Source organism: Nannobrachium achirus (assembly GCF_963921795.1).
Source record: "Nannobrachium achirus genome assembly, chromosome: 4".
NCBI lineage: Eukaryota > Metazoa > Chordata > Actinopteri > Myctophiformes > Myctophidae > Nannobrachium > Nannobrachium achirus.
In genome coordinates this window covers 72,107,276-72,132,652 of record NC_137813.1, presented here as the reverse complement: position 1 = coordinate 72,132,652, position 25,377 = coordinate 72,107,276, and the positions used below count along the sequence as shown (strand labels likewise).

Below are 25,377 nucleotides of genomic sequence, written 5' to 3'. Positions count from 1 at the left end.
ATTTCGGCATGTGATAACTGCCGTACGATTTACGCCACCCCCGCAATATACACATCAAAATGTGCGGCTCGGCCGGGAATGGTGTGCTATTACTTTTCTTTCCGATCCGCGTTACCATGGCAACGTAATTCATAAAAAACTATGCGCAAAAACCCCCATTGACTTTGAATGGGGGACTCCGAAAAAAAAACAGAAACTTTGGCGCCACATAACTCTGCCATACTTTTGCCTAGCAACGTGATTTAAACTTTAAAATGCACACACAACTTTGGTCTTTTTCCGGCCAATAGGGATGAGCTCTAATTGATTAAGCCCCGCCCCCTCTGTATTCCTATTGGCTGAGTTTTAAACAGCCACTACTCCAGTTCACAGCATGGTACTGTCTTGAAACTTGGTGTCTGGACTTAAACGGCCAAGCCCCGCCCCCTCTTAAGCCCCGCCCCTATCTTCCTATTGGCTTAGCTTTAAACAGCTTTATCTCCAGCTTGCAGCATGGTACCGTTTCGAAACTCGCTGTGTGTACTTACATGACAAATAGAAACTATCTGTAAATGCTTAAGCCCCGCCCCCTCTGCCTTCCTATTGGCTGGGCTTTAAACAGCCATGTCTCCACTTCCCAACATGTTACTGGTCACAAACTTGGTGGGTGGTCCCACAGTCCCAACGGCTAACCGCTAATGCTAATGCTAACAAATGCTAATGCTAACACATGCTAATGCTAACAAATGCTAATGCTAACACATGCTAATGCTAACAAATGCTAATGCTAACAAATGCTAATGTTAATGCTAACAAATGTTAATGCTAATGCTAACAAATGCTAATGCTAACAAATGCTAATGTTAACACATGCTAATGCTAACAAATAATAATGCTAATGCTAACACATGCTAATGCTAACAAATGCTATGCTAATACATGCTAATGCTAACAAACGCTAATGCTAACAAATGATAATACATGCTAATGTTAACAAATGCTAATGCTAACAAATACTAATGCTAACAAATATGCTAATGCTATGCTAACATATGCAAATGCTAACACATGCTACAAATGCTAATGCTAATGCTAACAAATACTAATGCTAACAAATATGCTAATGCTAACACATGCTTACATATGCAAATGCTAACACATGCTAATGCTAAAAATGCTAATGCTAATGTTAACAAATGCTAATGTTAACAAATGCTAATGCTAACACATGCCTAATGTTTAAAGGAAAAAAATCAATGCTAATATTAAAAAAATGTTAATGTTAAAGCTAATGATAAAAATGCTGATGTAAAACTGCTATACAAGGTTGCACACACTTAGCGAGCTGCAGGCACACTTAAAATTTCTTAGAAATTTTCTTTTCTAGTTTTAGTTGTTTCTCATAAGCTCGCAACCCTCCTTGCCCATCGGCCCCCACCTTTGCGCACAGATTCACCGGGAAATACTCGTCGCCGTATTCCGGGGTGCCTATCCTGATCTAGACCGGGGTATTTAATAAAATGAATTAATTAATCGGAGGCCTCAACGAAGCCCCAGTCTAATTTTCCATCCATGCCCGGGGCCGCGACTCTGTTTACATCGGCCCGTGATCGGAAAACGGCGCCGCACCGCGCCGCCCACTCCAATACAAACTCACATCTTTAGAGACCTTTTTCTCTGAACTGTGATCCCAGTGCAGCGACAAAGTTTTTATGCGACTAAAATAGCTTCAGATCGGGCTTCCAAAGAATAAAGAAGCTAATAGCTAACTGTTAGCCAACTTCCTCCGGTCTTCATCCATAACAGTGGTTGCAAATAGCTTCAGATCGGGCTTCCAAAAAATAAAGAAGCTAATAGCTAACTGTTAGCTAACTTCCTCCGGTCTTCATCCATAACAGTGGTTGCAGTGAAATCCCAAGCGACTACTACCTGTGTCGACGGAAGCTAGAGCGAAGGCCTATACAGAAATGTCTGGCACTCTAGCGGCACCTTGTGGCACCTGGCATTAAATCAGTTAACACACAAGGCCTTTATAAATAGATAAAAGACAATGTTGCGCTCTACTAACTGCGAGAGATGGCCAACCCACTTTTTCATATAACTATGCAAGTCCTTACTCATGTCATATCAAATTCCATATCTTAATAAAGTCCTTATTATATTCCTTCATTGCAGACCAGTGTGCAGAGTCCAGCCTGAAGGTGAAGTTGAGTTGGAGTGTTTCTGTTAAACAGGAACCTGAAAACCACCTGGACATCAGTACGTTTCATGCCTTCTCTTCTCTTCTCTTCTCTTCTCTTCTCTTCTCTTCTCTTCTCTTCTCTCGCTGTCTCTCTTAGAGAGAATGTTTGCAGGAAATGGCTTTTTAAATGCATGAGAATAGACTCATGATTTGGAACTACCAAAGCTATAACACAGAGGAAACACTGCATAAAATAACAAAGTACAAACCTTTAATGTTTTTTTCTCTCATTTTATCTTTTTATTCTTTCCTAGACTTCGTTTCCCTCCCTGTGTGTAAAGAGGAGCTTTTCCCTGAACATCAGGAGAGGAGTCCCAGTCTGGAGGAACCACAACCTCCACAGATTAAAGAGGAACAGGAGGAGCAACTACAAGAGGAGGCTGATGGATCAACGTTGACATTACTAGCAGTGAAAAGTGAAGGTGATGATGAAAACAGAGAGACAGAGGCTGTAGCCAGCACCTCAACTGAACACATGAAAACACAAGCTGATGTAGAGGACTGTGGAACATCACAACCAACTAGTGGTGACCAGCTCCTCTCTCCACACTGTTCTCAATCTGACATCACTGAAGACAGTGATGAGTGGGAGGAGACCAGGGAAGGTCAGTCGGTTGTAAACACACTGGATTCACACAAGACACACAATGTGGAAGGACAAACATTGTCTTTAAGCCACAAGCTGTCCCAGGATCTGCCATTGTCAAAACAAACTCACTCCAAGAACAGCCACACAGGGAAGAAAAGTTTTAGTTGTACGGTGTGTGGCAAAATGTTTAATTGCAAGGTACATCTGAAGAGGCACACTGTTGTTCATACAGGGGAAAAGCCCTTTACTTGTACTGTTTGTGGTAAAGGCTACGGTCAAAGTGTTCATTTAAAAACACACATGATGACTCATACAGGGGAAAAACCCTTTACTTGTACTGTTTGTGGTAAAGGCTACGGTCGAAGTGATCATTTAAAAACACACATGATGACTCATACAGGGGAAAAGCCCTTTACTTGTACAGTTTGTGGTAAAGGCTGTGGTACCAGTGGTATTTTAAAAAAACACATGAGGACTCACACAGGGGAAAAGCCCTTTACTTGTACAGTTTGTGGTAAAGGCTGTGGTCATAGTGGTGAGTTAAAAGTACACATGAGGACTCATACAGGGGAAAAGCCCTTTACTTGCACAGTTTGTGGTAAAGGCTGTGGTCATAGTAGTGATTTAAAAGTACACATGAGGACTCATACAGGGGAAACACCCTTTACTTGTACTGTTTGTGGTAAAGGCTACGGTCAGAGTGGTAATTTAAAAACACACATGATGACTCATACAGGGGAAAAACCCTTTACTTGTACAGTTTGTGGTAAAGCTTTCAGTGAAAGTGGTACGTTAAAAGTACACATGAGGACTCACACAGGGGAAAAGCCTTTTACTTGCACAATATGTGGTAAAGCTTTTAGTCTAAATAATAATCTAAAAGTACACTTGAGGACTCATACAGGTTAAAACACTTTTACTTGTGCAGTTTGTGGTACGCTCCATGGATTTATTTTGTCACTTGGCTTCTCAGTCTGGACAGTTTCCTTTCTCCAAGGGGAGGTGAGACATAGAATGCAAGTGGAATCCAAACGTGGCTTCTTATTGGTCTGTGGTGGGGGTGGGACATTGTGTATTGGCTGGCTGATGACGTAGCTACCCTAATCTACTCTGATTTGTTGGAACAACATCCAATCAGCAACAACGTCGCCTCCGTCAAAACTGATATACGAGTCAACTGAATCATGGCCAGACTGAGAAGCGAAATGATAAAACTGATTCACGAAACGTAGTGTAGCAGGCTGGCACCCTGGCTTCATACAAGCAGGCAAACCCTTTAGCTGCGGTTTGTGGCAAATGCTTGGTCAAGATAAGGAGGATTCAAAAAACTGTATTATGGATGTCTTAATTAACGCCAGGTCTTGTGGAGGGGTGACCAATGCCATTCTGCTATTGTGGGTGCGGAATTCTGCACACTGCATCAAAGCAGCTCACGGTAAAACTGACCTGAATTAGTCATGGGTGTTACTTTAATCAAACCAATCGGAGAGAGTATCAGCTGCCATTCCCTTTAAGATCAGTGCAAGACATGCGTTAAGCGGCGAGACCAAAAGAATAAGAAACGTCATATTGAAAGGAGAAATGTCCAAGTGAATGCATCGCCATAATCATATATGGTTGCAATCCCAATGCTTGCTTTATAAGCTGTAGCTTTGATTGCAGACAGTTGAATAAAACCATGTGTAAGTGGGTTATTATCATCCACATGTTACTGATTCTAGAGAATGTCATGACATTCCCAAACTATTAATTAGTGCTGCTGAGCAGTGTTAACTATTCAGCTGCACTTAGGTTCTCAAATCATTGTATTTATACAGACTAACATCTCAGAGGTAAACACAATTGACACAAGACATTGAAACTCATGTCTTCTCATTATAGTAAAATCTGAATCATAGAGATTTGTTGAGAATTAAGAGAGTTTTCTTTTAAGCTATGGAACAACACCTCAACCATTTCTCTGATGATTGTCATTATTATTTCTGATTTGTTTGCTGTACATTATGTTTGGTTTCTGATATCTGACTGTGTTTTGCATAGTATTGTCATCTAATGTTTCAATGAATTGAGTACAAAGGACCCCAATGGAAGCGAGCCATAGTGCTTTGTTGTGTTAAAATCCTCTTTCCACCTTGTATTGAACTTTACTTTCCTGTGTTTTTTTTTTCCTTCTTCTGCTAATAACTACTAATAAAATATATAAAACAAGTTTTTCACTGCTACAGATGTTTTATTTTTGTTATATATCACACCAGAAATGTTCAATATGATATGATTTTCTATACTTTCAATCTTTCTTTATAATTTGAGATGTTTTGGCTTTTTCTATCTAATTCCTAAACCTTGGAAACCTATTCCTCCTGTGGAAAGAATCCGGCCGAGTGTATTATGGGTCAGTGCTCAGTTTACCCTTAATTCTTATGACAAGTATTATCACAGATAGAAATTGTGAAAATGCAGATTTCTTTCATCAGCTTACCAGTTTTTATAGCGTAGTTTGTTGACTGCATTTGATGCAGTATTAACAGACTTTTTTTCTTTTCTTTCCTTCTTTAAAAAACGTTACTGTCCTGACCCACAGAACAGAATTCAGTGCAGAAGAGGAAGTAAGCTCTGTATTGGCACCTTGCCTCTAAATTAACACAAGAGATAATTAATTCCATCATTATTCTGCTTTATGTGTTTACAGCAGAGAAGATTTAAAACGCCCGTAATCCAGTCAATCACGGTGATGATTAATGGAAAGAAGTTAAATCTATTATTGTATCCTGTGGCGCCCGCTGACCTAGTGGTCCAGGTGCATATATACCACATAGGCTCTGATGCATGAGAGCGTGTCACGGGTTTGAAAAAGAGCTCTAAAAGAGCACCTAAATAAACTCGGCACAAAAAGAAAGGAAACATATTAATAATTAATTATATCTCCCCTTTTATAATACCAAATTGTATTGTGTTTTATATCATTGTTATCGTTGATTCGTCACCTTTACAACGAGGTACAGCTTGTAAGCATCGGGCATTCGAGGCATGAGCTACACAGCCAAACGTGGGGGTAGCGCCGACCAGAATTTGCCAACATTTGGTCCATTATATTTTCCCTTTAATTATGCCACATGGTATTGTGTTTGATATCATTGTCATCATTGATTTCTCACCTTTACAACAAGGTACAGCTTGTAAGGATCGGGCATTCGAGGCATGAGCTACACAGCCAAACGTGTGGGTAGCGCCAACCCAAAATTAGCCAACATTTGGTCAATTATCTCTCCCCTTTAATTTTGCCAAATGGTATTGTGTTTGATATCATTGTTATCATTGATTTGTCACCTTTACAACGAGGTACAGCTTGTAAGCATCGGGCATTCGTGGAATGAGCAACACAGCCAAACGTGTGGGTAGCGCCCCTTTAAAAATGGTCAAAATGGCCTGGCAGGCCTGCAATACTGTTCTTTTGGTGTTCACCTTTGTTAGTTGGAGCATTGAATGACTGCACTCTCCCACAGTAATAAGGAAAGAAAAAAACAACACATATTGGCCATTTTTACACTTTGTTAATGTTAAGCTCAGTGTTAGGGAAGCCCAAAACGAGAGTAAATGCCAGCAGAACAGTGTATTGCAAGCCATTTTGGCAAAATTCTGGTCGGCGCTACCCACACGCTTGGCTGTGTAGCTCATGCCTCGAATGCCCGATGCTTACAAGCTGTACCTTGTTGTAAAGGTAACGAATCAACGATATAAATGATATAAAACACAATACAATCTGGTATTATTAAAGGGGATATATAATTAATTATTAATATGTTTCCTTTCTTTTTGTGCTGAGTTTATATCGTCAATTTGTACCTGGCCTCTGCAATAAGTCTGCTTACTGTACATTTTAGTTCATGTTTTGACTACTCGTGTAATAGGCCTACGTTGTTTTAGTCATTAAATGTCTTGTTGAATTGAATATAAAGGACCTCAATGGAAATGAGCCCTGGGGGTCATCCTTTAAGCATCCTTTTGTATAAATCTGTACCACTGCAACTGTTAATAAAGTATCATTTTAATCAATCAATGCAGTGTTGCTCTAAAAATGTTTTTTTTTTCTTTTTTTTTTTTTTTCCGTATTATTATTATTATTAGTGGCCAAGGCCACGAAGTGGCAAATGGCCATTCATTGATATTGGACTTTCTCATTATTATTATTCTTCCGCCACTTTTTCTCTAGCGGCTAGACGGTGCAGTCGCTTTTTACGAAACTCGGCAGTATGGCAGAGGACCATGCCAAACGGCTAAAACGCGATACCCGCAACAATCGGCCAAAGGGTGGCGCTGTAGGAAGCCTTTGAAAAATGCCAACTTTGAACTGGTGTAGCTCATGCCCTGTTTCAGGTACAGCAATGAAACCTGTATACACTTATGCGTTTCCTCATGCCGAACAACTTTTACGCTCTGACTTTTGACCTCTGACCTTTACTTCTCCCACAATCCTCCTGGGATTTTCGCGTAACGTGCGCGAAACTTTTTTTACATGAACTTTGGACCAATACGGTCTGAGAAGTTAGGCGGATTTTCTTTAAAGCGAAAGATTATTTTTTAATAATTCACTCAATGTTGCAGTTATATGCAAATTATTCTTCTGCCTCTAAATCATACATGCAAAGTGACACGTTCATGGCATTTGGCAAATATGTAGAGGGTTAGTCCAAATATCACTGAAAGCAATCTTACTCAAATTGGCCAAAGGGGGACGCTATACGAAGCGTTTGAAAACTCAAACTTTAAAGGGGCATAAGTCATGCCTCGTTTCGTTTGAAGACATACAACTTGCTTACACGCGTGCCTTGACTCAAGCGGAAGACATCTGTGTCTTTGTTAAGTAAGCTCCGCCCTTAGATTTTCCGCCATTTTGAGCAGTTCGTAAAACGCTTAAACCCGCTTTTATTCCGGATTTTTCGCGTCACGTGCACAGAACTTTTTTTACATGATCTTTGGACCAATATCTAAAGATCTGTCATATCGGATTTTTTAAACATTGAAACATGCTTTTTTTAATAATTCAATCAACATTGCAAGTTTTATGCAAATTATTCTTCTGCCTCTAAAACATACATGCAAAGTAAAATTTTCATGATGAACTACTGTAGAGGGTAAGTCCAAATATCACTGAAACCAAAAAGAATCATATTTGAACTGGGGACCCCCCACCCTGACGTGAGTAGGGTTTTCCCATGATCTGGGCCTTAGGCTAGATGCAGAATAGAGCTGGGACGTTCGCGAACGAATCGAATCTTTTGAACGGCTCTTTGAAGTGAACGTTGGGATCCGGTTTGCGCAGTAGAGAGCCGTTCATTTGGGGGGGAGACCCCCTCCCCCAATTCAACATGTCCTTGCTACTCCACTGAGTACTGACTGAGTACAGTGAGTGAGTGAGAGAGAGAGAACAAGTGGAGGAGCGAGTTCATTGTTGCCTGCTTGTTTTTTTTTGTGTGTTTTATGAATAACAAAAGTCAAGGTAGCTTAATGTACACACACATTTTATGAAAAGGGTAAATACTAAATTGTGATCTCAACTGTCAGCAGAGGAATGTGGTGCCACCTTGTGGATTCATGTTTAAACAAATTCTTCTTAAAAATATATAAATATACAAGGAGCCAAATGAGCCAGTCTTTTGAACGGCTCTTTTTAGTGAGCCAGATCGATGGTACTGTCTCACTTCAAAGAGCCATAAATCCCACCTCTAATGCAGAATGGTTAGGCACAGGTGTGTGTGTGTGTGTGTGTGTGTGTGTGTGTGTGTGTGTGTGTGTGTGTGTGTGTGTGTGTGTGTGTGTGTGTGTGTGTGTGCGTGCGCGTGCGTGCGTGCGTGCGTGCGTGCGTGCTCAGTGTGTTTGGAAGCATGGTTGATGCTGCTGGCAAATTATTCTTCTGCCTCTAAAACATACATTCAAAGTCACATTTTAATCACACGTTGCAATAATGTAGGTTAGTGCACTGTGCACTTGTGCACTTGTAACCCACGGTTCAGCGGGAATTACAGTCATTTTATTTTATTTTTCAAATAGAATATATTCTTATTTTTCACATGCAATGTTTGACCACGGTCCCTAAGTCACAGCTGCCGAGCATTGGTAATCACCACACCCTGTATAAAGCCAGTCTTTCTTCAGTTTGTTCAGTAACCTCATTGGAGCTGCTGCAGGTTTGTACGCATTTCATTTCAAGACTATTCCAATTTCTAACAGCATTACTCCATTTATATTTAACCCACACTATATTGCTTTTAGATCCACCTGACCAACTCTGATATTGACACTGAGGCTGCGTGACTAAGATAATTGGTAAGTGAACATGTGGCTCGGAAATGTTTGTTTCTGGTTTTGGGATTGGAATGTAAAAAGATTCATTTCGGGAATGTAATTATTGCTTGTAGATAAGCAGATTTGACGACTTTATTTTGTTTTAAGCTTGTAGATCGGCTGATTAGTTGATTTTTTTTTGTTTTTTTGCCTGTGAACTGAATCTAATTGTTTGGTTTTCAGAAAAACTACATTTCCCAGAATGCAGCAGCTAAGATGGTTGCTTGTTGGGCGTCGGCCGATTGAATCCATCTGAACAGTTTGAGCAAAACACTGCTGAGTTGAGGAGGCTATGTGTGCTGCTCTGTTAACCGGTTAGACTGTTTGCTTGTATTTTGTATGGTCTCTTTTACCGTTTTACTGTGTTATTTTGGTTCTATGGTTTACAGTGAGAATGTGTTTTATATTGTCAGGAGTGTGCAGTTGTGGATTATTGCCTGTGTCCACTATTGTTTGGGGTGTGGCCTCATCTCTTTCTTTAATGTAAGCATTTAACTAAAGAGATGTGAGTATTATTGCGACTGTTAGGTCGCAGTTACTATCAAAACCTCCACCGGCTGTCACTCTGTCCGTGTGACATCATACTTTTGCCCTATTCATATCTCCGTTACCATTGCCCCTATCCATGCCAAACTTTGCACACACTCCTTGGCTGCCTGATTTCTCACATGGCCCTCCAGCGCCACCATGAGGCCGATTCTTGCAAAACATTTGTTAACACTGCTCCTACAGATTTTGGCCTAAAATCACGCAAATTGATTGTCAAATCACAACCTCCGTCCCTGATTTCACACATGCCCCTCTCTAGCGCCACCATCAGACAGATTTTTGCAAAACACATTTTACAACACTGCTCCTACAGCTATTGGCCTACAATCACGCGAATTGGATGGCAAATCACAACCTCCAAATCAGCAGATCTGTTGACTTTATTTTGTTTTAACCTTGTAGATCGGCTGATTAGTTGATTTTTCTTTTTTTATTTATCCAGGCCATGTTTTTTGCATGTGAACTGAATCTAACTGATGGCTTTGTTTGGTTTTCAGAAACACTACATTTCCCAGAATGCAGCAGCTAAGATGGCTGCTTGTTGGGTGTCGGCTGATTGAATCCACCTGAAGAACAGTTGAAGCAAAACACTGCTGGTTGCATGATGTAGAGAGGAGGATGTGTGCTGCTCTGTTAACCGGTAAGACTGTTTGCTTGTGTTTTGTATGGTCTCTTTTACTGTTTTACTGTGTTATTTTGGTCTATGGTTTACAGTGAGAATGTGTTTTATATTGCCAGGACTGTGCAGTTGTGGATTGCCTGTGTCCACTATTGTTTGGGAGTGTGGCCTCATCTTTCTTTAATGTAAGCATTTAACTAAAGAAATGTGACTATTATTGCGACTGTTAGGTTGCAGTTACTATCAAAACCTCCACCGGCTGGCAGTCTGTCCGTGTGACATCACACTTTTGCCCTACTCATATCTCTGCCATCGTTGCCCCTATCCATGCCAAACTTTGCACACACTCCTTGGCAGCCTGATTTCTCACATGGTCCTCCAGCGCCACCATGAGGCCGATTCTTGCAAAACATATTTTTGAACAACGCTCCTACAGATTTTGGCCTAAAATCACGCAAATTGATTGTCAAATCACAACCTCCGTCCCTGATTTCACACATGCCCCTCTCTAGCGCCACCATCAGACAGATTTTTGCAAAACACATTTTACAACACTGCTCCTACAGCTATTGGCCTACAATCACGCGAATTGGATGGCAAATCACAACCTCCAAATCAGCAGATCTGTTGACTTTATTTTGTTTTAACCTTGTAGATCGGCTGATTAGTTGATTTTTCTTTTTTTATTTATCCAGGCCATGTTTTTTGCATGTGAACTGAATCTAACTGATGGCTTTGTTTGGTTTTCAGAAACACTACATTTCCCAGAATGCAGCAGCTAAGATGGCTGCTTGTTGGTTGTCGGCTGATTGAATCCACCTGAAGAACAGTTGAAGCAAAACACTGCTGGTTGCATGATGTAGAGAGGAGGATGTGTGCTGCTCTGTTAACCGGTAAGACTGTTTGCTTGTGTTTTGTATGGTCTCTTTTACTGTTTTACTGTGTTATTTTGGTCTATGGTTTACAGTGAGAATGTGTTTTATATTGCCAGGACTGTGCAGTTGTGGATTGCCTGTGTCCACTATTGTTTGGGAGTGTGGCCTCATCTTTCTTTAATGTAAGCATTTAACTAAAGAAATGTGACTATTATTGCGACTGTTAGGTTGCAGTTACTATCAAAACCTCCACCGGCTGGCAGTCTGTCCGTGTGACATCACACTTTTGCCCTACTCATATCTCTGCCATCGTTGCCCCTATCCATGCCAAACTTTGCACACACTCCTTGGCAGCCTGATTTCTCACATGGTCCTCCAGCGCCACCATGAGGCCGATTCTTGCAAAACATATTTTTGAACAACGCTCCTACAGATTTTGGCCTAAAATCACGCAAATTGATTGTCAAATCACAACCTCCGTCTCTGATTTCTCACATGCCCCTCTTATAGCAGCACCATCAGACCGATTTTTGCAAAACACATTTTTCAACACTACAGATTTTTCCCTAAAAACACGCAAAGCGGTACACAGTATCTCAAGTCATTTCATCAACATGAATTTCCCATGTTACCTCCTGATTGGCTACGATTGCCTTCTAAAGTTTGTGTATGCGACCTGACGGTCACTTATCTCCCAATTAGGGAGTCTTACTGGTAATATGCATGTGCCAAAGGTGAACAAGGAAAGGGGTTGACATATATTCTGTAGTCCACGATTCCGTGTAACTACGTGGTAATCTGTCATATGTATTACTGTCATTGTTCTAGCAGCTACTGGTGGAGCCAGGGGCCTATGGTGCTAGTCCAATTTCATTCTCAATCAGTTTGATTTGTCAGCACCTGGCCGCAACACAGCTTCTCCGAGTCAGGCAATCCAAATGTTTTTGCTCTTAACCACCGAGCTCTGCTTCACTGTGTAGCTGGCTCTCGAAGGGACTCTTCCATCGAGCAGTAAGCAAAACTCCACTATGTTCTCCTGTCGCACATTTGCTCTGTATTTTGCCACATTGCTAATAGTGGTTCTATCTGTTCCCATTGTAGGCAAATTAGGAGCCGCATCTGAATCTTGGAAGAGAAATGGCATGTGTTAATGGAAGCAACGGCATACTGTGAAACATGTGTTTCGAATGTAACCCCTGTTTGTTAAGTTCTGGAAAGAAGCATATTTTGAGTTAAAAGCCCCGGTTTTGGGAAGAACTTTATTTCATGTTTTAGGGGAACGCCCCCTTGAATAAAACAACGCTTATTGCGTTTTCACCTTGAGAACTGTTTCCGTGTGCTGGTTTGGGTTCAGACTTCACAATACTTAATGTTTAAAAACGTTGTTTAAAAACTTTATTTGAAGACGTTTACTACTTGAATTATTTGAAAACATTGTGATTTAAAAGACATGCCTGAAAATGGCTAGGTTGTTAACCCTCTGTTTTGAAGGTTTACAACCTGATGACCAACTCTTCAACAAAGACAACTAATGAAAAAGTTGGAAAATAAAGATATTGAGTTAAAACCTTCAGGAGTTCTTTGGAACTATTTTATGTCTGTTGCATATAGTCTTTTGCATACATGTCGTGTAGAGGTCAATTTGTGCTTTTACCAATAACTATGCCGATTAGTGTAAAATCGGCAGAGTCTCTGTCATTTATAGCGCCACCAGAAGGCCGAAAACACATTCTTCGATATTACTCCTTCAGATTTTATCCGATAATCACACAAATGGGTACGCAGTATCTCTACAGTGATGTAATCATGACGGATCTGTCCGATATCATATTCTATCTAATTGGCTAACATTGAATTCGAAGGTTTGCAGGATTGCTCCTTTTTGAACAAAATGTCTCAAACGCAGCCTGCTATTTGTGAGATTTTGCACACACATTCCCACTAGGCCAAGGAACAGATTCCACCCTTCTCACATTGGCCTGTTATAGCGCCACCAGCGGGTAAATTTTTTGAAAAACACACGCATGCAGCGTCCGATTGCCGTGAAAGGCCCAAGAACATGTGGTACCCTTTTCACTTTGGCCTATTATAGTCACCACTAGGCCAAAAAAAACCTACCTGACCTGCCTGAGTCCTGTTCGGAAGAACACTGCTTCTAGTTTTTCTTTGATGTCTTCTTTGCTTTCCCTTGATGCCTTTTTGCTTTCCTGCTTTTTATGCCTTGGCCACTTTATCGCTGCTTGCAGCTATATTTATTATTATTATTACCCCTATTATTAATCATTGGCATTTCACAATAGACCCCGTATTATACAAAATGTAATGCCTCATCTATTAATGCTTGTCAGGGTGGGGGGTCCCCAGTTAAAATATGATAATTTTGGGGTCGCAGCCTGAAAAGGTTGAGAACCACTGATATAGGCCACTGTTTCCCAAACAGTGGGTCGGGACCCATTTGTGGGTCATGGACCAATTTATACGGGTCACGACCCGAGTAAAAATCCCATTTTATTTTCCTACATTAAGATATATATATATATATATATATATATACAGTGATGGGCAAGCTACTTGGAAAATGTAGTAAGCTAAGCTACAAGCTACTCTTGATGAAATATAGCTTAAGCTACAACGAAGCTACCCACAGAAAATGTAGCAAAGCAAGCTACAAGCTACACAGCAAAAGTAGCTAACTACAACAAAGCTATTTTTTATTTTTTTTATTTTTTTAATCAACTTCATGATCAAGTGCAACTTTCCACCAAACAAATAGTCAGGCAAAAAATGCTCAGTTCAATTGATTATTATAAAACTGGAAAAAAGCCCTCATGTCTAGCTTTTTGTTTCATCCTTTCATTTACTTTTTTAAATTAAATGTGTACCTTTTCAGGCTGTGACCCCCCCAAAAAATCCTATTTGAATTTGGGACCCCACCCTGACAAGCAATTGGAATTAGGAGTTGAGGCATTACATTTAGTTTCACTCTGTTCCACCGATTTATTGTGAAAATAGCAGATCTACAAGCTCACAACACCTCGGAACACAAGGCGTTTCGAGCTTGTAGATCTGCCATTTTCACAAGTTGTGCCTCTTTCACTATATTGTCAAATTGGCCAATGTTTGACCAGTTTTTATAGTTGCTAACTTTTGATGCAGTTTTGGTATTTTATTTGTATTTTTTAGGTATTAAAAATGTCTAAAAGGTCCTTAAATTGCCACTTCACTGTCATTTAGCTGTGGACAAAAGAGTGCCCTGATCTGTGTGCTGTCGAAACAGCTGATAAGATGGATGGATGGATGGATAATCTTTATGCTGATAAACAGACAGACAGTCAAGTCAGTCAGTCAGTTACTTAGTAAGTATAGTAACATTCTCATTTGAATTGATTCATGTTATAGGCCTACAATTCATTTTGTACTGTAGTGCAGATAAATGGTGAGTTGAGTGTAACGTTCTACTATGACTACTTCGGACCAGTGGTGTAAAGTAAAGTAGATTTACTGTAGGCCTACTTACACTAAGTACAATTTTGAGGTATCTGTACTTTACTTGAGTATTTCCAGAGTATTTCAAGTTTTCAGTACTTTTACTTCTACTCACTACATCTCAAATCCAAATATTGTACTTTTACTCTACTACAATTATTTGAACACTTTAGTTACTAGTTACTTTACAGCTATGAAAGATTATATTGTAAAATATAGACTACATTATTCCACTTTAGCCCTATTTTATACCTTCCTTGGCTATTTTCAAACATTTAGTAGCCTACTTTTAGTTTTGGTACTTTAAGTAGACCTACATTTTGATGCCAATACTTTCATACTTTGACTCAAGTACATTTTGAATTCTGGACATTCGCTTGTAATGGGGTAGGCCTACATCTACAGCGAAGTATTGATACTTTTACTAAGTACAAATTGTGAGTACTTTTTCCATCTCTGCTTTAGACAGAACAGAACCTTTAGCACTAATTTAGCAGGTCACACAATGGATCAGACATGCATCCAGCCGATGGCTCATTCTTATGTTAATTCACGTCGTTGAGGCACGCTTTTTAAACGAGGTGCGAATGGTTGTTTTTGATCGATATGCGAGGTATGTCCAGTCCGAGTCCGACGTTCCTTGCACTCTATCATGCGGCGCGGTGTCCCCTTCACTGTTTCACCCGCATTTGGTTAAAGTTATAACGAGTGAAGTTCTAACATTGCAAACGTTGCAAACAACTTTAGTTTCACTGTGCATGTTTAGTTCCATATCCCTCCGTCTCTCCGTGTCTCTCTGTGTGCAGCGAGTGCACCGGTGCAGACACTGACAGACAGAGAGCAGTGACTTCTTGCTATTGGGGAGGAGCCATGGAACTAAAAGAAGGGTAGATCTTCAAGCGAACACCCTGCCGAGCCGAGACGCGTTGATAGCTTGTAGATCTGTCCTTTTTTGCAAATGACACCACTGTACTATAGAAGTATAAAACGAGCTGTGATTCATGTGCACTGTGCACAGGCTGTACCATGGCTTTTCTCCTGGGATTTCTTCTTTTCTTTTTTGCGCACAACCTTTATTAGTAACGTGTAGCGTTTGGTGGACGCTACGTCACTACTGGTGTCTAAAAATAGCTCCGCTACGCTAAAAGCTATTTGGTTCAAAACGAGCGGCGCTACCGTGACGCTACTGAAAAATGTAGTTAAGCTATGTAGCGTCGCTACTTGTAGCTCGCTACTGCCCATCACTGTATATATATATATACATGTCACGGTTAGATAGAGAAACAGTCAGATCGAGAAACGGAGCACTCGTCGTGCAGCGCGGGGCGGAACAAGCGGTCGCTTTGAGCCACAACAACGTAGCGTCGGCAGGAATGATAACGCCTCAACCCACGGAGGTCCGGGTTAGGGTTAGGGTTAGGGTTAGGCATAGTTTTACTGAGGTTAAGGTTAGGGTTAGGGTTAGAGTAAGGCATAGTAAGCTAATGGCTAAAACACTGCCGAGCTAGACTAGTAAATAAAGAAAGAGAGTCGCAAACGACTCACGAGTGACGTCAGCGCCTATACTAGTGAATGGCTGTTGTCGCCATCTGGTGGTGATTGGTGTGTGGTGAACGACAAAACAAGCGCTCTTACCACGATCTGACTGAGTTACCCAAACTGACTGTAACATATATCAAATACAATTATTATTGTGTGTGTGTGTGTGTGCGTGTGCGTGTGCGTGTGCGTGCGTGTGTGCTAAACCCTAAATCCCTAAACTTCTTTACCATTTTGAAAAACATTTTTTAAATAGTTCAAATAGCTGATCTACAACTTGCTGATCTACCGTATAAAGTAACAAACAATCAGGATTTGGCGGTGCCTGAGCAGCAAGTGGCATGCACAGGAGAAGCGGACCAGAGCATGATCTACAAGCGCTCACAACATGTCGATGTAGATTGGCTATTTTGAGTATTAAAAACAATATAATCAAAATAGTAACAATGCAAAGAAGTTTAGGGGTTTAGGATTTAGCATGGACGAAAATGGGGCCCTTAGTCTCAAAATATAATTGATTGTGGACTCCGATGCAACTAATCAGTGTTACGATTTTTTTCTCCAATTTTACATTACATAATTTTGTTCATGTGAAGACTATACAAAAATGACAAATCGTTTATATAGCTGTAGATCAGCTAGCTCAGCTTTTTGAACTATTTAAAAAATCTCAGGCGTAAACAGGATCATGTGGGGGTTTCAAGGGATAGCCGTTGCCGTTGCCATTCTCAGCTGTTTTTTTCACTCATAATGTACATTGTAATCTACATGTGAGCCTCTGGGCTACTTCTATTTGAAAATGTAATAAAAATATTTGAAAAGAAAGATTATACTAAGATCTCAATGGCAATTATTTTTGCCACTTCTAGTTTTCCCCCCTGAAATGACACCTCTCTCTGGTTCCGATTTAAACAATTTGCTTCTCAAAATAAATGGCAATTTAAAACTTGACTGAATTAAAGAATTCATTGTTTCCGTTAATCAATTCAAAATTAATGTAAAAATATAGCTGCAAGCAGCGATAAAGTGGCCAAGGCATAAAAAGCAGGAAAGCAAAAAGGCATCAAGGGAAAGCAAAGAAGACATCAAAGAAAAACTAGAAGCAGTGTTCTTCCGAACAGAACTCCGGCAGGTCAGGTAGGTTTTTTTGGCCTAGTGGTAATTTTGTTCAAAAAGGAGCAATCCTGCAAACCTTGGAATTCAATGTTAGCCAATTAGATAGAATATGATATCGGACAAATCCGTCATGATTACATCACTGTAGAGATACTGTGTGTACTGATTTGTGTGATTTTCTGATAAAATCTGAAGGAGTAATATCGAAGAATGTGTTTTCGGCCTTCTGGTGGCAGATGTGAAAAATGCAGGGCACAGGTTTTTCCTTGGCCTCTGGGAAGTGTGCATACAAAGTTTTACACTAATCGGGGGAGTTATAGGTAAAAGCACAAATTGACCTTTACACAACATGTATGCAAAATACTATATGCAACAGACATAAAATACTGCACTATTCACCCAGTTTGATACTGTACATAGTAAGCCTTGCCAAGCCATGAAGACCATATGACTCAGCCGAGCCATGAGTCTCACAGGGCAGGAGCCTATCTCCTGTTTATGTAGCATGAGGCAGCTTGATGTACAAGTACACCCCCTGGACATGACACTAGTATGTCGCAGGGACTTACCCCCCAATCCAACCCTTGATGCTGAGTGCCAAGCAGGAGGCACTGGGTCCCATTTTGTATAGTCTTTAGTATGACACGACCCGGGTTTGAACCCGGATCTCCCAGTCTCAGGGCAGACACTGAAACCACTAGGCCACTGAGCTGGTACATGATATCATTGCAATCCTTGGTCATCACAACATAGGTGTAGACATCACAGTTTGTATTATAATGCTTGGTTCAGGAGTTATGATGCAAACTACATTATTTAGTAATGGCGGATATTATTATTATTGGGAAGGCTCCATATCAGACATTGTTCAAGGATCCAAACTGTAAAGTCTACCAAATGTCATGATTTTAAGCTTATATCAACCCCAAGCGGGATTCGATCCAACGTTCTTCTGCATGAAAGGCACATGCCCTGACCACTACACTAGACAGCCACAGGATCTATTAACCATGTTTGTTTTTAAAAAAAAAAGAAAAAAAAAAGTTCTATGTAGGCTGAGTGCCTTGATTTTATTGATTTTCTTTTTCTTCATATTTTGGAGGCTTGGGGTGAAATCAATCTGAGTAAATGTAATCTGAGTATTTCTGAAATTTTCGAGTGATCATATTTTCTTGTGCACGTGACCCCATATTGGAGGCCATATTGGAGGCTCGGTCTAGCCGCCTGTGCCCTATAGACATATGCACTCTGCTTAAAGATATTGCACGCTCACGCATGCACGCACGCCACACAGCGAGAGAGCTGCAAGGCCCTTTCCATGGGCTGTGTTTATTATTTTTCCTTTATCTTGAGTTTTGCCTTTTGTTCCTGAGTTCTATTTTTGTCAAAGTTTATTTTTGCTATTTTTGAATTTTGGGTTTCATTGTAGGCTACAAAATTGCATGGAGGAGGCTGGATAAATGAAAATCTTAAAACACCCCTCTTAAGCTGTTTTTTAGAGCCTAGGCCATCAGCCAACTTCACACACTGGTTTAAAAATATTAGAATGCCCAATAAGCAACTATAGTATTTTTAGAGACACAAATTGCTTATTATAAGCAGACATGGCAAACAAGGTCCATTCAGAGCCCAGAGCCTAGAACGCCAACTACTGACACTTTAATGCAAGGACAACAGGAAACCAAATGATGTTTTTCAGGACAGCTTTTTCAGCCTCCGCCTCTTTCAGGATATGAACAGGATAACGGGGGCGGTGCCAGGAATAACATGAATATATAGAGATAAATACTGAATAAAAGTACAAGGGTATTGGCATCAACTTGAACATTTTTGAAAATAGCAGATCTACAAGCTCACAATGCAATGCAACGCATGAGCATTTACTAGAGTAGCCTAGAAGTAAGAGTATACAAGTGAAGTATAAAATACCTCAAAATTATACTAAGGATAGTATTTGAGTAAATGTACTCAGTTACTTTTACACCACTGGCATTGTAGACCCAGATGCTTGTGAAACATGATAAAAAAATAGTCATGCAATAGTTTGAATGTCAGTTTATTTACACAAAGATTTGCAATTGCAAAATATTATAGCAGCATTATTTTCTGTAAGTGGCTAGCAGAGTCAGACTTAAATTAACTCTCCTACTGCCAGATTATTTATTTATTTATTGGGTCTGGTGCCATCAAAAAGCGGCTTACCTTTGCGACGTTATAGTAGATAGATAGACACATTTCTTTTTTTTCTTTTTTTCTTTTTTTTATTGTGCAATAGTGCACTTTGGTCTGCCAGGCAGCAGAGGGCGGCATCATGCGAGAATGAATGTGAATGTGCCTGTTATGTGTTGCCGTAGATTCAGACCAGTCACTGGCTACAGAGCTCCGGGCCAGAGGAAATCAACAAGGAAGTGAAATTGTCTCCGTTGATGTAACGCATAATGGATTTTTTACACCATCACCGCGGAAAATGTGTTTACAGTACACGGCCGCGCGACCCCTCATCAGCTTACAGTCATCAGACGAACGAACGAACGAGCGCCGTATTGGCATCGAGGTTCTGTAAAAAATGGGGCGAACGTTAACGTTCAAAGCGTGGGGAGAGTTAAACTAAACTTGAAATAGTTTTTATTGAAAAAAGTTGAAGTTTTCATTTGTCAACGGATCTGAGCTTCGTGTATCTATTCGGCATCTAGAGTGAATATTTTAACATAAATAGGCCCATTTACTTTTGGGATCCCTGGAACAAAATATTTTGAGATGGGGTCTGTAGCCAAATACCTTTTTTTTTCTTCCATAACTCACTTCAGTGCAGGTCCAACTAACTACCTTGTCTGTCCCTGTGGCCTCCTTTAAATAGAAGTGGACTGTACCACAGGACACAGCCCCAAGTAGCAACTCTACTTAAATACTTCCAAAATAACCCATTGCCTAAAATTAACCTATACACTAAAGATGCATTATTAAGTGTGCCTGCCATGCAACGCAATGGCAAAACACTTATTGTAATCCGCCATACTTATATACATACATACATACATAAGTAAGTAATGTCGCCACAAATTTCGGCACGTAATAACTGCCGCACGATTTACGCCACCGCCGCAATATATACATCAAAACGTGCGGCTCGGCCGGGAATGGGGTGCTATTACTTTTCTTTCCGATCCGCGTTACCATTGCGACGTAATTCGCAAAAAACGACGCCAAAAAGCCCCATTGACTTAGAATGGGGGAAATTTCGGCACGTAATAACTGCCGCACGATTTACGCCACCCCCGCAATATATACATCAAAATGTGCGGCTCGGCCGGGAATGGTGTGCTATTACTTTTCTTTCCGATCCGCGTTACCATGGCAACGTAATTCGTAAAAAACTATGCGCAAAAACCTCCATTGACTTTGAATGGGGGACTCCGAAAAAAAAACAGAAACTTGGGCGCCACATAACTCTGCCATACTTTTGCCTAGCAACGTGATTTAAACTTTAAAATGCACACACAACTTTGGTCTTTTTCCGGCCAATAGGGATGAGCTGTAATTGATTAAGCCCCGCCCCCTCTGTATTCCTATTGGCTGGGCTTTAAACAGCCACTACTCCAGTTCACAGCATGGTACCGTCTTGAAACTTGGTGTCTGGACTTAAACGGCCAATAGGGACTTAATACTTAAGCCCCGCCCCCTATTAAGCCCCGCCCCTATCTTCCTATTGGCTGAGCTTTCAACAGCTATATCTCCAGTTTGCAGCATGCTACCGTCTCGAAACTCGCTGTGTGTACTTACATGGCCAATAGGAATTATCTGTAATTGTTAAGCCCCGCCCCCTCTGCCTTTGTATTGGCTGGGCTTAAAACAGTCATGTCTCCACTTCTCAACACGTTACTGGTCTCAAACTCAGTGGGCGGTCCCACAGTCCCAACGGCTAACCGCTAATGCAAATGCTAATGCTAACACATGCTAATGCTAACAAATGCTAATGCTAAAAATGCTAATGCTAATGTTAACAAATGCTAATGCTAACACATGCTAATGTTAACAAATGCTAATGCTAACGATAATACATGCTAATGTTAACACATGCTAATGCTAACAAATGCTAATGCTAACAAATGATAATGCTAATTCTAACACATGCTAATGCTAACAAATGCTAATGCTAACAAATGCTAATGCTAACACATGCTAATGCTAACAAATGCTAATGCTAATGCTAATACAAAATTTAATGTTAAAGCTAATGATAAAAATGCTGATGTAAAAAATTCTAATAATGATGTTAATGCAATATGCTAACACCAACTGCTATACAAGGTTGCACACACTTAGCGAGCTGCAGGCACACTTAAAATTTCGTAGACATTTTCTTTTCTAGTTATTAAATTGTTTTTATTGGTTTTTCAATTTTACAGCTAAACACATACATGTCACAAAAAAGATGCGTTACTATTAAACAAATATAATTTGGGTGGAAACTCATTAACAATTTAAATAAACACATTACTCTGAAACCCTTGAAACCCCTTCTCCTTCACAGCACTTGGCATGTTCCTATTACTCGAGGAACAGCCCACAGCAGTCCAGGAGAGACCCAGGATAAGTGGCCACACCCATTATAACCACCACCCCAATCATTAAATAAACTGGCAGGCATAAACATTAAAATGCATTGGCTTGTAGTTTGGTCCACTAGCAATTTATACTTTCCCTCTACAAAGCATATGCTACACCTGTTGTTGCAGAAGAAGGTATTGGTTGGAGGAATAACATTGATGACAACATTAAATAAAACTCAAGAGACCAAACTGTATTGCGAGAGATTATATTGAAAAAGGAAAAGGAAAATAAAGCATGAATGCATACAGTTGATATTCAAATTTGATTCCCAAATATCAGTCCGGTCAAAGTTCTTGGTAGTCAAGTCAGTCAGAGTGTTCAATGTTCATAGGGCAAAGTGGAGATTGGGATTGAGAGAACTGGGGGGAATGTTTGTGTATGAGTTGCTGCCACTGAGTTTCCTACCCATGACCATAGGTGAAACAGGACTGGGATCATACAGGGATTGTACAGGGCTGGCTTGCCATCATTCAGTTCAGTTGCTAGCCAAAAAACCTGGATTGGATACAGAGAAAAATGAATATAAAATAAAATGAATACAAAATAACAAATTCAGTTAATCTGCCGATCTACCAGCTTAAAAAAATATTCTGCTAATCTGCTGATCTACAAGCCGTCTTTAAACTCAAAATACATCAATTCAATAATCAACTTAGCAGCTTACATACAAGCATTAAATTCAAAAATAAATATTTTTTACATTTAAATCCCAAAAAACATTACATTACAGAGCACATGGTCACTCACCAAGTCACAATGTTCCTCATTCACACAGCCAGTGTAGCGAGTGGATCAGGTAGGTATGGTATCTAAAAGTAAAATTATTGTATGGGTAAGTATAAATAATTAATGAATTAAACTGTCAGAATTTGGAATAGTTGTTGAAATAAATAAAGAGTACATACCTGCTGCCTGTAACACCTTCAGTGTTGTGCACCACACTGAGCAAGTTACTGCAGAAAGGAGACAGGGGTAACTGGAGGCAAAGATGGCGGCGGTTTCTGTGCTGCTGGTTTCTGTTTCTGTGCTGCCGTTTCTGTGCTGCCGCGCAGATTCTTCGAATGGGAGTTACTTGTTCTGTGAACGGGCGTGGGAAAAGGTCTACGATAAGGCTGGGCCTGGGATATAATAAAGAGAGAACCAGTGGCTCGCCGCTCCACTCGCATCCAACTTTGGGTTTGGGGTCTCGGCCGCGGACCGCCTCCAGTTACCCATGCAGGCGATATAACAGGGGATATATATATATAGAGAGAGAGAGAGAACCAGGGGCACGGGGCGGCAGCTGTTCCACTACTATCCGACTTTGGAGCATCGGAGTGGGACGGCTGAGTGGCTCGTATCGCAGACCACCTCCGCCCTCCGGGGACACCTGGAGGTATCGTGGAGCTCCGGGGACCCCCTGGCCGCGCCGCGCTACACCCTGTGTAGCCGGAAAAAAGACCCTTCTAACGGGGTGGCTCACGGACGGCGCCCGGGGAAATCGCTCGGGGGGACGCAAATGTGGTCGCGTCGCTGCGGAGGACCGCCGCCTCTGCAGCCCACTTCGGATAGGAGTGGAACGGCGGCCGTCCCGTGTCCCTGGTTCTCTTATATATCCGCATGTCCCCCTGTTATATAGCCAGGGGTCCCTGGAGGTGGTCCACGGCACGCGTGCCACTCGTCGCCGACACTAAAACTAACCCTAACTCTACCCCTAACCCTAAACTTAACCTCAGTAACCGTACCTCAGTAACTAACCTGCCGACGCTAGTCGGAACAGCGGCCCGTCGGGATAGTGAGCGGACCCCCGGTAAAATGAGCCCCCGACCCCCGTCCAAAATTCGCTGCGCATTAAGTTGTGTAATTACGGTAGAAACTGCGAGAGTGGGAGTGGGAGCAGAACGGCGAGCTGCTGGCTATAGGCTCGTGGCAGCTTTTCCCACGCCCATCACGCTAACGCCCATTCGAAGACCTTACGCCACGCCCATCTGCGCCCATCTGCGCAGCAGACTCGACTCCAGTTACCGGTACTTGGCAGAAAGACTGGCTTTATACTGGGTGTGGTTTGATTGCCAATTGCTGGGCAGCTGTGTTTGGGTCTATTCTGCATTAGAGGTGGGATTTATGGCTCTTTGAAGTGAGACAGTACCATCGATCTGGCTCACTAAAAAGAGCCGTTCAAAAGACTGGCTCATTTGGCTCCTTGTATATTTATATATTTTTAAGAACAATTTGTTTAAACATGAATCCACAAGGTGGCACCACATTCCTCTGCTGACAGTTGAGATCACAATTTAGTATTTACCCTTTTCATAAAATGTGTGTGTAAATTAAGCTACCTTGACTTTTGTTATTCATAAAACACCTAAAAAAAACAAGCAGGCAACAATGAACTCGCTCCTCCACTTGTTCTTTCTCTCTCTCTCTCTCACTCACTCACTCACTGTACTCAGTCAGTACTCAGTGGAGTAGCAAGGAGATGTTGAATTGGGGGGAGGGGGTCTCCCCCCCAAATGAACGGCTCTCTACTGTGCGAACCGGATCCCATCGTTCACTTCAAAGAGCCGTTCAAAAGATTCGATTCGTTCGCGAACGTCCCAGCTCTATTCTGCATCTAGCCTAAGGCCCAGATCATGGGAAACCCCTACTCACGTCAGGGTGGGGGGTCCCCAGTTCAAATATGATTCTTTTTGGTTTCAGTGATATTTGGACTTACCCTCTACAGTATTTCATCATGAAAATGTGACTTTGCACGTATGTTTTAGAGGCAGAAGAATAATTTGCATAAAACCGCAATATGCATTGAATTATTAAAAAAGCATGTTTCAATTGACAATGACAGATCTTTAGATATTGGTCCAAAGTTCATGTAAAAAAATTTCTGTGCAGGTGACGCGAAAAATCCGGAATAAAAGCGGGTTTAAGCGTTTTACGAACTGCTCAAAATGGCGGAAAATCTAAGGGCGGAGCTTACTTAACAAAGACACAGATGTCTTCCGCTTGAGTCAAGGCACGCGTGTAAGCAAGTTGCACGTCTTCAAACGAAACGAGGCATGACTTATGCCCCTTTAAAGTTTGAGTTTTCAAACGCTTCGTATAGCGCCCCCCTTGGCCAATTGGAATAAGATTGCTTTCAGTGATATTTGGACTAACCCTCTACATATTTGCCAAATGCCATGAACGTGTCACTTTGCATGTATGATTTAGAGGCAGAAGAATAATTTGCATAAAACTGCATTATACAGTGAATTATTAAAAAATAATGTTTCGCTTTAAAGAAAATCCGGCCGCTGTGTGATGACCGTATTGGTCCAAAGTTCATGTAAAAAAAGTTTTGCGCACGTTATGCGAAAATCCCAGGAGGAGATAGATTTTGACTGTTTTTCATATAATTCAAAATTGTGGGAGAGGTAAAGGTCAGAGGTCAAAAGTCAGAGCGTAAAAGTTGTTC

The 25,377-nt window shown here is 41.0% G+C and overlaps 1 long non-coding RNA gene across 2 annotated transcripts; it reads left to right on the top strand.

The window, feature by feature from the left end:
• The first annotated feature begins 10,234 nt into the window (after positions 1-10,234).
• On the top strand, positions 10,235-12,411 carry LOC308283549. 2 transcript variants are annotated; one of them, XR_013961932.1, is made up of 4 exons: positions 10,235-10,341; positions 11,071-11,213; positions 12,027-12,206; positions 12,297-12,411. It is a non-coding gene; the product is annotated as an uncharacterized lncRNA (long non-coding RNA). The 2 variants fall into 2 exon arrangements; XR_013961933.1 differs by having other exon boundaries at positions 12,024-12,206.
• Positions 12,412-25,377: the final 12,966 nt, after the last annotated feature.